Below are 12,711 nucleotides of genomic sequence, written 5' to 3' on the forward strand. Positions count from 1 at the left end.
AGATAGTCTGAACAGTCCTCAAATGTTCCTTTATGCAGGGAAACAGACGTGGCATCTGAACATGCCATTCAGTGAATAATCACCAACTCAAAGCAAGATACCCGACTATACTTGTTTTTAATTATTCAAATAATTACTACAATGGATTTCTAACCTTCCAGGATTGGCTTGGGGTCTCCAGGAATTGCACATCAATCTTCAGGACACAGTTCTCTGCCACCATGGAGAAAAATCATAGGGACATTAAAATGATGGGATTTTGCCATTCATTTTGAACGTTGGGTAGAAAGAATGAGTCACATACAAGACTCTTCACAAGATTGATATGGTTATGGAATGTCTTTAGCCTATTTAGTTCACCAATCCTGAAAAATCTAATGCTGTATTCAAATGGTTAAGTAATTTAAAGTTTTTGCCTTCATCAATCTGCCCAGTAGCTTATTCCATCAGTTGCGTGAACTTTTGGACATCAGTTCTCAATTTATTTTCTATTAGTTTTATTCTGGGTCATCCTTGTCTGACTCTTAAAAAAAATAGCATGCACTCATGCAGATTTACCTTCCCATGTTTGCAACATAATGTGCCTCTATAAAACAAACTCATGTCTCCTCTCTCAACTGATCCCAATGCTTGTGCCTGATGACACATCACTCAATATTTGATCGCATTCAGGCAATAGCACAGATTCAGCTTCTCTCTCTCTCTGACTTGTACTCTACAACTATATGCTTCAGCATTCTATTTTCTCTAACGATTGTGGTTCTCAAGTGCTTAGATATGTTGACCATCCAAGTAGGCTATGAAGACCCATAAATCTCTCCCAATTTTATCCTTACTTACTTCAATATAGTTCATGGAAGTCAGTGTTGCCCATTTTCTACTGTGTGCGGAACTGCACACATCCATCTTAAATTTCTCTTGCTGTTATTCTGCCTGCTTACATAGGAACATAGAAATTAGGAGCAAGAGTAGGCAATTCAGCTCTTCAAGCCCGCTCCGCCGTTCTATATGATCATGGCTGATCTTCATCTCATCATAACTCCACTTCCCTGCCTTTTCCCCAAAGCCCTTTATCCCGCTTTTGATCAAATATTTATCTATCTCTTTCTTGAATCTACTGATTGATTAATGTTCTGTATTTCTAAAGTTACGTCCCGAGAATCAACTGCCCCTCCTAGCTGGGTACCATCTGCAAATATAACCAATTTACAGAGTTTCTGAATCCAAGTCAATGATATATAATATATAGTGAACAATGGGCAGGATTTTGCCCCAAAACCATAAAATCTCACCTGAGGTCAACAGATCTTTGCATTGTCCGCTCCCCACCCGCTACAATTCCCATGGCGGGCAGGACGGGAAAATTCCTCCCAATATCAATTCCTGAGGCATCCCATCTGGCACTTCCCAAGACCACTCCCCCATCTGATACCCACTAATTTCTACCATCCATCCAATTTCTTAAAACATTCCCATGGTTCACCCTAAATCAACACTTGGCCATTATAAATTAATAAACATAATTTTGTCAAAATGCCACAAATAAATTCTAAGGACTAATGGGTGCTGACTTAGTTATTGCATAATATTGAAATGAAATTGATAATTTTGTTGCCCATCTCTGCTTTGCTGACCCAGTATTTACTGACCCACTTGAATACGTGAATGTTAGCCTGTTTCCAATTTAATAGTACCTCCCCAACGTTCAGTGAATCCCTTAAAATAGGAGTTAATGCCTCATTAATCTTTGCTCTCTCTTCACCCTGTCGGATAAATATAATCTTTCCTTGGCATTAATTTGTTTTGACTCTTTTCAGTTTTTCTATTTCTATCAAAATTATTTACTTCACTTATATTTTTGTTACTTAGAGAGCACATGGTTGTCTTCATGGTCTGAAAGACTAAAGGGGTAATCATTCAGAACATAAATCTTTGCATATTTATACTTTATCAGCTAAGTTTGCATCTTCCTGTAATTCTCACATCATTTCCGGTTATCTTCCTTTTGAATAACTGGAAGAATCATTCGTTGATATGGTGTGTATAGTTTGGACACTTTGTTCATGCACTGCATTTCTGGACAGTGAACTTCCTCCACTTTTCTCCCTGCACCATTTAAGGAAATATGAAAATGCTTCCAAATCCTAGACAAGTATTTACTCCAAATGCTTTGTAATGTTCACTTGTCCACTATGGAAGTGTTGTTAAATGACTGCACCCATTAGCGGCACAGTGGTTAGCACTGCTGCCTCACAGCGGTTAGCACTGCTGCCTCACAGCACCAGGGACCCAGGTTCAATTCCAGCCTCGGGTCACTATCTGTGTGGAGTTTGCACACTCTCCCTGTGCATGGGTTTCCTTCGGGTGCTCCGGTTTCCCCCCCCAAAGTCCAAAGATGTGCGGGTTAGGTTGATTGGCCATGCTAAATTGACCCTAGTGTTAGGAGATTAGCAGGGTAAATATGTGGAGTTACAGGAATAGGACTCGGATAGGATTGTGGTCGGTGCGGACCGGATGGGCCGAATAGCCTCCTTCTGCACTGGAGGGACTCTATGCCCCACCAACTCACCCAAAATCAATTTGCTAAAACCATTCCTTCACTTCAAGGTGCTTGAAAACTCCTGTTTTTGATATTTCTGAACCCCAGCATAAGGTTAATTTTATCTTGGTTTGGTCACCATTGTCCAAGGGTAGAATGCTATCTGGTCAGTTGCTATAACCAAGTCAAGATATACTCTGCTTTCTCCAGAGTACCGCCTTAGCGTATGGGTAAGAGGGTACAAGGCTTTTAAAAAAAGAAATGAACTACTTATTTGATGGCATCTAGATGTCCCAAAGCCAGTGAAATACTTCTGAAATGTAGTCACATTTGTAATGTAGGAAACATGGCAACCAAACTGCCGACAACTAGTTCCCCCAGATAGCAATGTTATAATAACCACGTAATCTTTCTTTAGTGATAGTGTTGAAGGATAAATATTGGCCATGATCTCCCCTGCTCTTTTCTAAATCGAATCACAGAATGGCTACAGAAGAGGAGACCATTTGGCTCACATATATACTCACATTCTACAAGAGCAAATCAGCTTGGCTCACTCCCCTACCCTTTCCCCATAGCCATGCAAATTTTCTCTCTTCAGGGGTTGATCCAATGCCCTTTTGAAAGCCATGATTGAATTTGCCTCCACCACATTGTCAGGCAGTGTATTCCAGATCTAAACCACTCACCATGTAATAATGTTTGCTGTGTTTACTTTTGCTGAAACATGTAGGGGAGTACTTCAAATTATCTCAGGTAGATTCGAAACAATGCCCCTGGGATGGAGTCCAACTATCATCCAAATGAGCTACCTGGGCTGTGAGTGGTTCCCTACACAAATCCTCAAGAGACTGGGGGAAAAATTAAAACAACATTTCAATAAACTCATTTATTTTGTTAACTTTCATGGTCAGAATTACACTGGATTTTGGCAAGTTAATTGGTGTTGTGTGTGGGAAGTTTGATGCTTCTGCAGATTCAGCCATTTCTCTACCCTGACGTCACTGCAGAGCTTTAATAAATCAACTGCCAATCACACTACTCACACTCATTTGATGGTGATGTAACTAAACAGATTCACAAAGCCAGATTTCACAAAGTGATTCCAATCCAGAAAAAAATCCATCCCATCACTGGAAGTGGTGACAGTTGCACATGTCCTGGCTCGAGTGCACGTACAAAACTATTCCTACCGCACTTCCAGTTGACGGCAGGGAGTTAGTGAAACCTTTTTCATCGATATTGCATCAATGCCCTCTACTTCTCAATCCTTCTGTCAACTAGAACAATTTCTCTCAGTCAGAACCCTTCATAACTCTGAACACCTCTATCAAATCATCTCTTAACCTTCTCTTCTCCAAGAATAACCCCAGCTTCGTGAATCAATCCTTTTAAACAAAACCTCATTCATGGAACCATTTTTGCACCCTCTCTAAAGCTTTCAAAACCTTCCTAAAGTGTGCTGCCCACAATTGGACATGCTGCTTCACTTGAGGCCGAACCAATGTTTTTTCAAGGCTCTTTGTAACTTCCTTGTTTTTATATTTTATGCCTCTGTAAAGCCCAGCATCCTGCATGCCTTTATAAGCACTTGTGCAACCTGCCCTGCTATCCTCAATGATTTGCTCACATATGATCCCAGGTTCCTCTGCTCCTGTACCCCCTTTAGAACTATATCCTTTATCTTGTATTGCCTTTTTCATTCTTTCTACAAAAATGATCACTTCACTGCATTAAATTTCATCTGCCTCCCATTCCACCAGCCTGTTTATGTCCTCTTGAAGTCCATCACAAACCTCTTCATGATTCATAATACTTCAAAGTTTTGGGTGAAATTGTGCCTTATGAACCCAAGTCTAGGTTAATATATATCACAATGAGTAGTGGTCCTGGTACCGATCCATGGGGAATCTCACCATCTACCCTATTCCAGTCCAAAAAGCAATCATTTACCATTACTCTCCATCTCCTGTCATTCAGCCAACGTTGTATCATTACTGCCCTTTTATTCCATGGGCTTCAACTTTGCTGGGAAGCCTATTATGTAGACAGTGTCAATATTTTTATGTCCACCTGGTGAGACCCCAGCTTCATGCCTCATCTAAATGACAGCAATTCCCAACAGTGCAGCACTCCCTCAGGACCACATGTGTGCATTATATACTCAAGACACTCGAGTGAGACTTGACCCATAAGCTTCTGGTTGAGAGGTAAGGGCGCTACCACTGAGCTAAGGTTCAAGGCATCCTCTGCAATTAATAGCAAGACAAGTCAATCACAAGTAATTTGGTAAATAACCTCTGAAAAAAATGCACTATTTGAAGAGGTTCCAAAGTAACTAAGTGATTTATGATTTCAGACAATTAATATGTTCAAAATGCCTCACAAGCTTTGGCACTATCAACTGAGATTAGAGTTCATTAATAATATCTAAAATTCATTACACACGTGCAAGACTGTAACTGAATAAACACACAAAAATTACTTGGAAATCTTAAGAAATTTTCTTATTTTTACCAACCCTTCCAATAGCCATCACTTTTAAAATTTTCACAAAATATCCTTTAAAAGCCCACATGGGCCAATTTTGAATATTCTATCACAACTTTAGTAGTAACTTAAAAAAGGAATGTCATTTGTGTGATGTCAGTAGTTGAAATTAGTTAACAAAACAGAAAAGGCTGGTCTAGAGAGTCTGTTACCTCACCACAATGGCCATTTTCCAGCTGCAGCTCCAGATAATAAACTAACTATTCTGTCATGGTGAATGAAGAGAAGGTTTCCACTACAGCAAAGCTTGATCCTTTCTTACCTACTGTCAAACATTGCCACTTTCCATTGGGAGTCACTCAACAAAACCACGGGTGCAATTCCTGAATTAAATATTTTCCCTTGGCTAGCCAGAAGCACTTTATTCATTTGCAGCAATCCCCTTGGTGCCGTGAACTAGGATCAGCTAATTCAACAGGGATTACACCTGGGAATCTGGTATAGTACTGTGTGAGAGCATTTACCCCCCCCCCCCCCCCCCGAGACATTAAGGGAGCTCCCTAAAGAGTTAAGTGCATGTAACATTTAAAAAAGATGTTTGTCTTTGAATTGAAATCTGAAGGAGCTTCTCCAACCCTTCCACCAGAAGTCACATTGGAAATGTGTGTACTATATCCATCCCTTCTCACTCATAATCAGGCGTTATTTCCCTGACTTGTTCCTGCACCCATCACAGTACCTGGCGAGGCACTGCAGACTTCAGTAAATTTACTTATGCATCAAGGTTCCCTCTACGTATATGATACATGAATAATTGTTTCTAAAACTTTCGAGGTACGACGCCAAAAGTGGGAGAATAGTTAATAATAAAGTCTATGGCATTCAAAAAATACTTGAGGGAAAACTGACAACTGAAGTATGGTTGTTACTTGGAACTGTGATTTTAGCTTAGTTGACCCCATGACATGTATTCCCAATCAAATGCAAAGTTTCAATAAATGTTACAAATTCCAACGCAGCACACCACCGTGGAACAGGCCCAGCATAAGTGTATCAATTTACACCTGTAGCTAAAAGAAGCAACAGAGATTTTCAACATAAATAGAAGGGCTTGAAATCGATCCCATGGAGATACAATACCACATCTACGAGAATTTGTTTAACTGAAACAAATGGTGTACCTTGTGCAGGTGTCGGCTTTGCGAGGATTCCCTCAAAAACCTGGAAGAAAAAACAAATGCCCAGAGTTGGGCTTCAAAATGCTATTCCACAATTTCACAAACCGATTTTCCAACGAGCAGGGCGCTTGACAGGTTTGTCCACAACTTGAAATGACGCAAAACACAACATTCAATAACGCGCCCAGAAGGGTCGACTTTACTTCCTTAGTCCGAAATATCGAATAGCAATCTTGGGTTTTAAAAAAAATCCCCATCCATAAAGTAGTCCGCCTGTCAAATAAAACCCCTCTTTGCAGCTGAGGAGCCTCCAAGTGAGGATCAGGGATGTCCCCAAGTATCTCCATGGAGGCTGGAACCCAGCTTTGGTAATCCAGGGCAAACTTTATTTGAAGATGTGGAGATCTATCCCTCTTCATTACCTTTCCACCCGGGGTGGGGGACAGTTTGATGCCTCCTGTGCTCAGTGTTTGAGCGGGCCGCTCTCTCTCTCTAGCGGACAGCCAAGGCTGCGTGGCGCAATTTGCATTCGGCGTGACCTGAACGTTACCTCAGCTCTTAGTAGAGTGTGGGCACAACTCTGGGCAATCGGGCTCTCCACACAACCCACTTTCGCCCTCTCTGGACCATCCGCACTGCAATCGTTTAGTTTTAATAAAAGAGAAAATCAAGTTGCATTTTATCCCCATTTTCTGAATACATGTGTACCCTGACTCTGGATGCGCTTCTAAGAGAGGGGAGGGGGGGGGGGGTTTAGGCGGGTCATTAAAACACTCTGTTGCCACTTTCTGTTCAAAAAAAATTTGGTTGCCGTGGGAAGTTCCCGTCCATCCCTCCCCAGCGGCCCCCCCTCTTTGTGACGGCGACTCCTCCAAGGCGTGAGGCGAGGCAGCGGCTGTCCACACCTCCAGCCCTCATCTTCCTCCCCAAAGGCAGGCAGACAAGCAGCCCGCCCGCCCGCCAGCCCCTCCTGTGCGGCAGGCAGCTCCCGCGGGCCGGGGCCACAGGGATACAAAGAAAGTTGCCAGCAGCAGTAGCGGCGGGGGGCTACATTGTCGCGAGCGGGGCGGGGGGGGAAGGGAAGAGGGAGACAGAGGCGGACACAGAGGGCCGCCACTCGCTCGAAGCGCTGACATGGGGCTGGCTTGAGCCAACACCCAGACTCCGAGCCCCGCCAGCGGCTACAAGATGTCAGCTGTGTGTGTGTGTGTGTGCGCGCAAGGCAACATCCTGGTTGCGCAGTTCCAGTCTCAGCATTGAGTCCAAATAAGAGAGAGGAGGAGGGGGACCTCACTTTACCTGACAAAAACTTGAAGAAACCCTGGGCTTTTTTTCCCCCCTCAGTGCCTTCCTCTCAGCCTCGATCTTCTCACCCACCGCCCGGGCGCGCACACAACAAGCTTTTCTCTCTCTCTCTCTCTCTTCCACCCCTTCACTGTGGCACAATTTGCATCGTTCTATTATCCAAAAAGGAACAGCGATGAAGAAGAAAAAAAAAGGGGGAGGGGGCTGGAAATCTTCTTTAACGGGTACTTTGTCGACAGTTACAGGGGGGGAAAAGACTTCCAATTCGAACCATTAGAAAGGCAGATTAACTTGATCAAAAGGCACGTAAACGTTTTCACCACGGAATGGTGCCCCACACTCACTTCACCAGAACACAGACTGTGGCGCAAAGAGACAGAAAGAGGGGGGCGGGGGGGGGGGGGAGAAGCAAAGAAAGAAAGCCAGCAAAAAAAAAGCTGGTGCAAAGAAAAACCCAAATCTTACACAGCCAGCAATCTGTACAAAAAAAAATACAAGACAACCAGCTTCCTTTTTTGTGGCATGGCATTTTTTTTTGTGTCAAATTTGTGTTGCCAATGTTGGGAGGCTGCTTGAGCCGAGGGTTGCGCTGTGGGTGTGTGTGTGTGTGGGGGGGTTGGATGCCTGTGCCAAGTGGTGCCCCCGCTCGCCCCGTGCGCCTTTGGCGGCTGCCCGCCCGCTGCTCCTCCGCACGGTTCCAGCTTGGCGCACGGCACCGGGGGTGACCCCCTTCCGCCTTTACGCGCCTGTCAAAGCCCCGGGCAAACGCCACACAGTCATGCTCCATCCAGTCCATCCTTTGTGTTTAAAAAGGGGGGGGGGGCAGAGAGAGAGGGAGATGGAGGGGGGTGCAAAGAGAGAAAAAAAATCCACCTCAGCTATTTCTTTTCTTTTTGCAAAATTGCAATGAGGTAAAAAAATAATGTTTGTTTTAAAAGAACAACGCAGGCCTTTTTCCCCCGCACGCCTTTCTCTCTTTTTTTATATAACAAATTCAACTTTCTGCAACGCGTAAAATATAATTGCACACAGGATATTAATTTGCAGAAATGCCGCTGCGCGCACACACACAGCTCCCGACCCCAGGTTTTCTGGCTCCTCTCTCTCTCTGCTCCTAACCCTGTCAGGAGAGAGGCAAAGGAGCCAGGGGCGCCATTTTCTGTCAACCCAGCCGAGACGGAAATCCACCGCTCCACAACTCCCAAGTTTGCGACCGCAGCGCGCAAGCAGTAGGCCCCCCCCAAAACCCCGGCTTCGCTTAGGTCTCACCTGCGAGGGCAGGCAAGCAAGTTGACGGCCTCCCCCCCTCTCTCCCTGCTGCTGGCCCGCTCGACTGCAGCTGCTTCTCTTGATCTATGTGTATGTGAGAGGGGGCTGGGGAAGAAGAAGCTTTCCCCCCCTCTGCTGTGTGGAGAGGCTACAGACCGTTTTCCAGCTGCGATGGCACTGGGAAGGAGCTGCTCCCCTTTCAGAGGTTTGGCTCCTCCGTTAAGAACTACTAGCCACTCCTCGGTGCGATGTCCAAAGCGAATGAGCCAACGCCGACTGGAAAGAGAGAGAGACGCACACACGCCTGACTCCAGGGTGCACCGAGCTGTACTGGAGAGATGAGGCCAGCACACACATAAGTGTGTGTGTGGAGAGAGCTGGTCCCGTCTGTCAAGGGATTCAGGGACTGGGCAACTGGATGGGGGTTGAGTGACTGCTGCTGGGGCTGCCTCCAACCTTTTGTCACACACACACTACTCTGTAACCTTGCCTTGCGTAAAAAAGGTACATGGAATCAGACATCAAGCAAGCAGTAGTGCAGCCCAACACGCAGGATATAATGTATGGGAAGGTTGGAGTTTAACATCTTCTTACCCCCTTTACATCGTCAGGGCGAGGGGGACAATTTCATCCTCACCTTTCTCTTTACAAGTCTTGATTCCTTTTCCGTAAAAACTAGTTTCATTTTTAGGTGTCCATCAAATCTCATCAGTGTAGTTTTAGTTTTCTTTTTCAAACAAATTGAATGTTTAAAAAAACGTAGAAACATTCCTAAACCTGTTATTAATTTAGTTTGTTGTGTTCTGATTTAATCGCGCTTTAATCTTTGGAGGATTGGCAAAAATACTTCCCTAGGTGCATGCGAATTCTACACATTGCAGCCCGATCGGTTACTTCAAAAGTGGAATTCCAACGAAACTACAGCTTTTCGTCAACAAAAAGTAATTTACTTCGAAACATAAGGAGTTCCTTGTTTTGAAATGTTATTGAGTGAAATAATTGCTATTGAGTTAGATTTTTTAAACAGTTGGATTTAACAACTAGACACCTGCCATTGTCTAAACACTGGGTGGTATTTCAAATACGCCTTAAAAGTCAGTATGATATTTACAGAAATGTAGACTTCATAAAGACAACGTACACCGTTGAAAATTTCTCAAAATTTCAAAACCACCACCTCAATCCAATTTTATAAAATGCCACACCAATTCTCTCATTTGACAACCTAACTTTCACATTAACTGCCAGTATCTTGTGGCACCTTTGTCTTTCTCTGAATTATATGCTGTGTGGCAATATGGATGTATGATCAGAAGTTTTAACTGATTATGTAAAGTTGCACATTAAACCAGCATTGCAGCAGGAGTATTCTTTATAAATATACTTCACATGGATTCAATTTTTTTGGGCTATCTCAATTCTCCCAACAGGACATAAGCTAATAGCCTGGCTTAGCAGATGACTGGCTAAAATCAGGACAAAGAATTTCATCATTGCATGGAAATGATGCAGAAAAAAAGATTCATTATATAATGTTGGGATGCTATCAATCCTTAGCCTTTCCCTGTTCAGCAAGGAAGTAGAAGTCAATTTAAAGTCGTGAAAGGGACTTGTTGGGCTAGAGATGATCCTGCAACAATGTTCAGTTTCAGGAAAATGTGCCACTGTTTTGGAAGTTTCAGAATTTCAATCATTTAATTAACATGGTCAGTTGTACCTCGATTGGAGAATGATGTCTACTCAATGTCATGAGTTTCTGCCATGGGTCTTCATATGACTAAACTGGCCAGTTTTCAACGCACATATTTTTAGGCACATGGAGGAGGACATTCCACGAGTTAGAGTGATCAAAAGTGTAGGATTTGCTTCCTTTTCTTTCCTTCTCTGCCACTGCTCTGCCTCCATTAAGATATTGGGACTCAAAGCATGATGCAGCTTGATGGACAAGTTGTTGCCATTCTGAACAATAGATGGCAAATTCCAGCCACTCATTAAGGTCAATGCCACCATGCTTCAAGGGGAGCTTCAGAGTGTTTCTGAAACGTTTAATCATTTATTAAAAGTTTGGCAAAATAATTAGTTCTGCAAAGGAAAATATTTGGATACACATTATTCTTTTTAATTGGTACAAATGATACAGAAACAAAGACAAGCTTATAACTAAATGTTTCAATTGATGGAATAGTAATTATATAGAGGAAGAGTGAAACTATTGATATGATAATGGAGTAGGAAAACTATACTAGTTAGCTCAGTGGAATAAAAAAGAGCTTGTTAAATAAGGAAAACTAGTTACTGGTTATGGAATAAGTCAATTCTCCTGACATAGAGTTATACTTTTTATGTAAAATTCTGTCATGCAGAATTTGGTGGATTGTCATGTGGGAGAGAAACTTATAAAAACTGGCTGTCTGTAATTAGGATTTGTATTCATAAGGACCCAAGATGTTGAGCCCAGAATTGTAACATTTTTGAATTCACAGCCAAACATAAGAACATAAGCACTAGGAGCAGGAGTAGGCCATCTGGCCCCTCGACTCTACTCCGCCATTCAAAAAGATCATGGCTGATCTTTTCGCGGACTCAGCTTCACTTACCTACCCACTCACAATAACCCTTAATTCCTTTACTGTTCAAAAATGTATCTATCCTTGCCCTAAAAACATTCAATGAGGTAGCCTCAACTGCTTCACTGGGCAGGGAATTCACAACCTTTTGTGTGAAGAAGTTCCTCCTCAACTCAGTCCTAAATCTGCTCCCCCTTATTTTGAGGCCATGCCCTTTAGTTCTAGTTTCACCCACCAGTGGAAGCAACTTCCCTGCTTCTATCTTATCCGTTCCCTTCATAATCTTATATATTTCTATAAGATCTCCCATCATTCTCCTGAATTCCAATGAATATAGCCCCAGTCTGCTCACTCTCCTCATAAGCCAACCCTCTCAACTTCGGAATCAGCCTAGTGAATCTCCTCTGCACCCCCTCCAGTGCCAGTATACCCTTTCTCAAGTAAGGAGACTAAAACTGTACACAGTACTCCAGGTGTGCGTCACCAGCACCTTATACAGATGCAACATAACCTCGCTGTTTTTAAACTCCATCCCTCTAGCAATGAAGGACAAAATTCCATTTGCCTTCTTAATTACCTGCTGCACCTGCAAACCAACTCCTTGTGATTCTTGCACAAGGACACCCAGTATATTAAATAAAAATGAATGGCCTATGTACCTAATTTACCAATATAAGGACGATATATTTTCCATGTAAGTTATCACATTATCTGTACAGACAAAGGTTGTATACTTGGTATGGCTACAACCTAGTTTGTCATATGTTTAATGGTACAGGGAAACTATAAACTCAACTCATTTGTTATTACTACACATACTCTCAAATAGTGTGGTCTTTTACTGGCCTGATCAAAGTTCATTATCTCAGCAAGTCTAGATTATAGAAGCTTTTCAGTCCATCATAGATTGGTGGGACAATTATTCTCACTTATCTAGAATGCAATTCATATCCTCTACTTTAAAATGTTTCCTATTTCAGAGCATCATCATTTAATCGATAAATACCTCTCATTGTTTTAAATGGGTCGACCATCCATCTCATTCCTTTTGGTCATAACTCACATTGCTAACATTTTTACAATTTGGCAGCATGAAGATTGACTCCTATGACCATTACATGTAAATAGTAAAGCCATTTTTCATAGTACCACTAAAGATGCAGTTTTATTTCCAGGCTCAAATTCAGTTCCTAAATAGAAAGCATTCACAACTGCAGTCAGCTGTTTTAATCATAGAGTATTGAAGAAATCAACCCTTGGAGTACCTTGAAGAAGAAAACAATCCCATTTATCACAGCCGGTATTAGACTTGGTGCTTCCAAAATAAATCTAGAGGCTGAAGGAGATAAATCATTGCAGGTAC

At 42.7% G+C, this 12,711-nt stretch overlaps 1 protein-coding gene across 1 annotated transcript in view; it reads right to left on the bottom strand.

Annotated features, from left to right (window-relative positions):
- LOC144498683 (zinc finger protein 800-like) overlaps positions 1–9,029 on the bottom strand; it is a 102,050-nt gene extending 93,021 nt beyond the window's left edge. Inside the window, exons 1-2 of the mRNA XM_078220163.1 lie at positions 8,782–9,029; positions 6,211–6,250 (exon numbers count right to left, since the gene is read on the bottom strand). The gene's annotated coding sequence lies outside the window, so the exon portion shown is untranslated. The remainder of the gene's footprint in view (positions 1–6,210; positions 6,251–8,781) is intronic.
- Positions 9,030–12,711: the final 3,682 nt, after the last annotated feature.

This window comes from Mustelus asterias, chromosome 9 (assembly GCF_964213995.1).
Source record: "Mustelus asterias chromosome 9, sMusAst1.hap1.1, whole genome shotgun sequence".
Classification (NCBI taxonomy): Eukaryota; Metazoa; Chordata; class Chondrichthyes; order Carcharhiniformes; family Triakidae; genus Mustelus; species Mustelus asterias.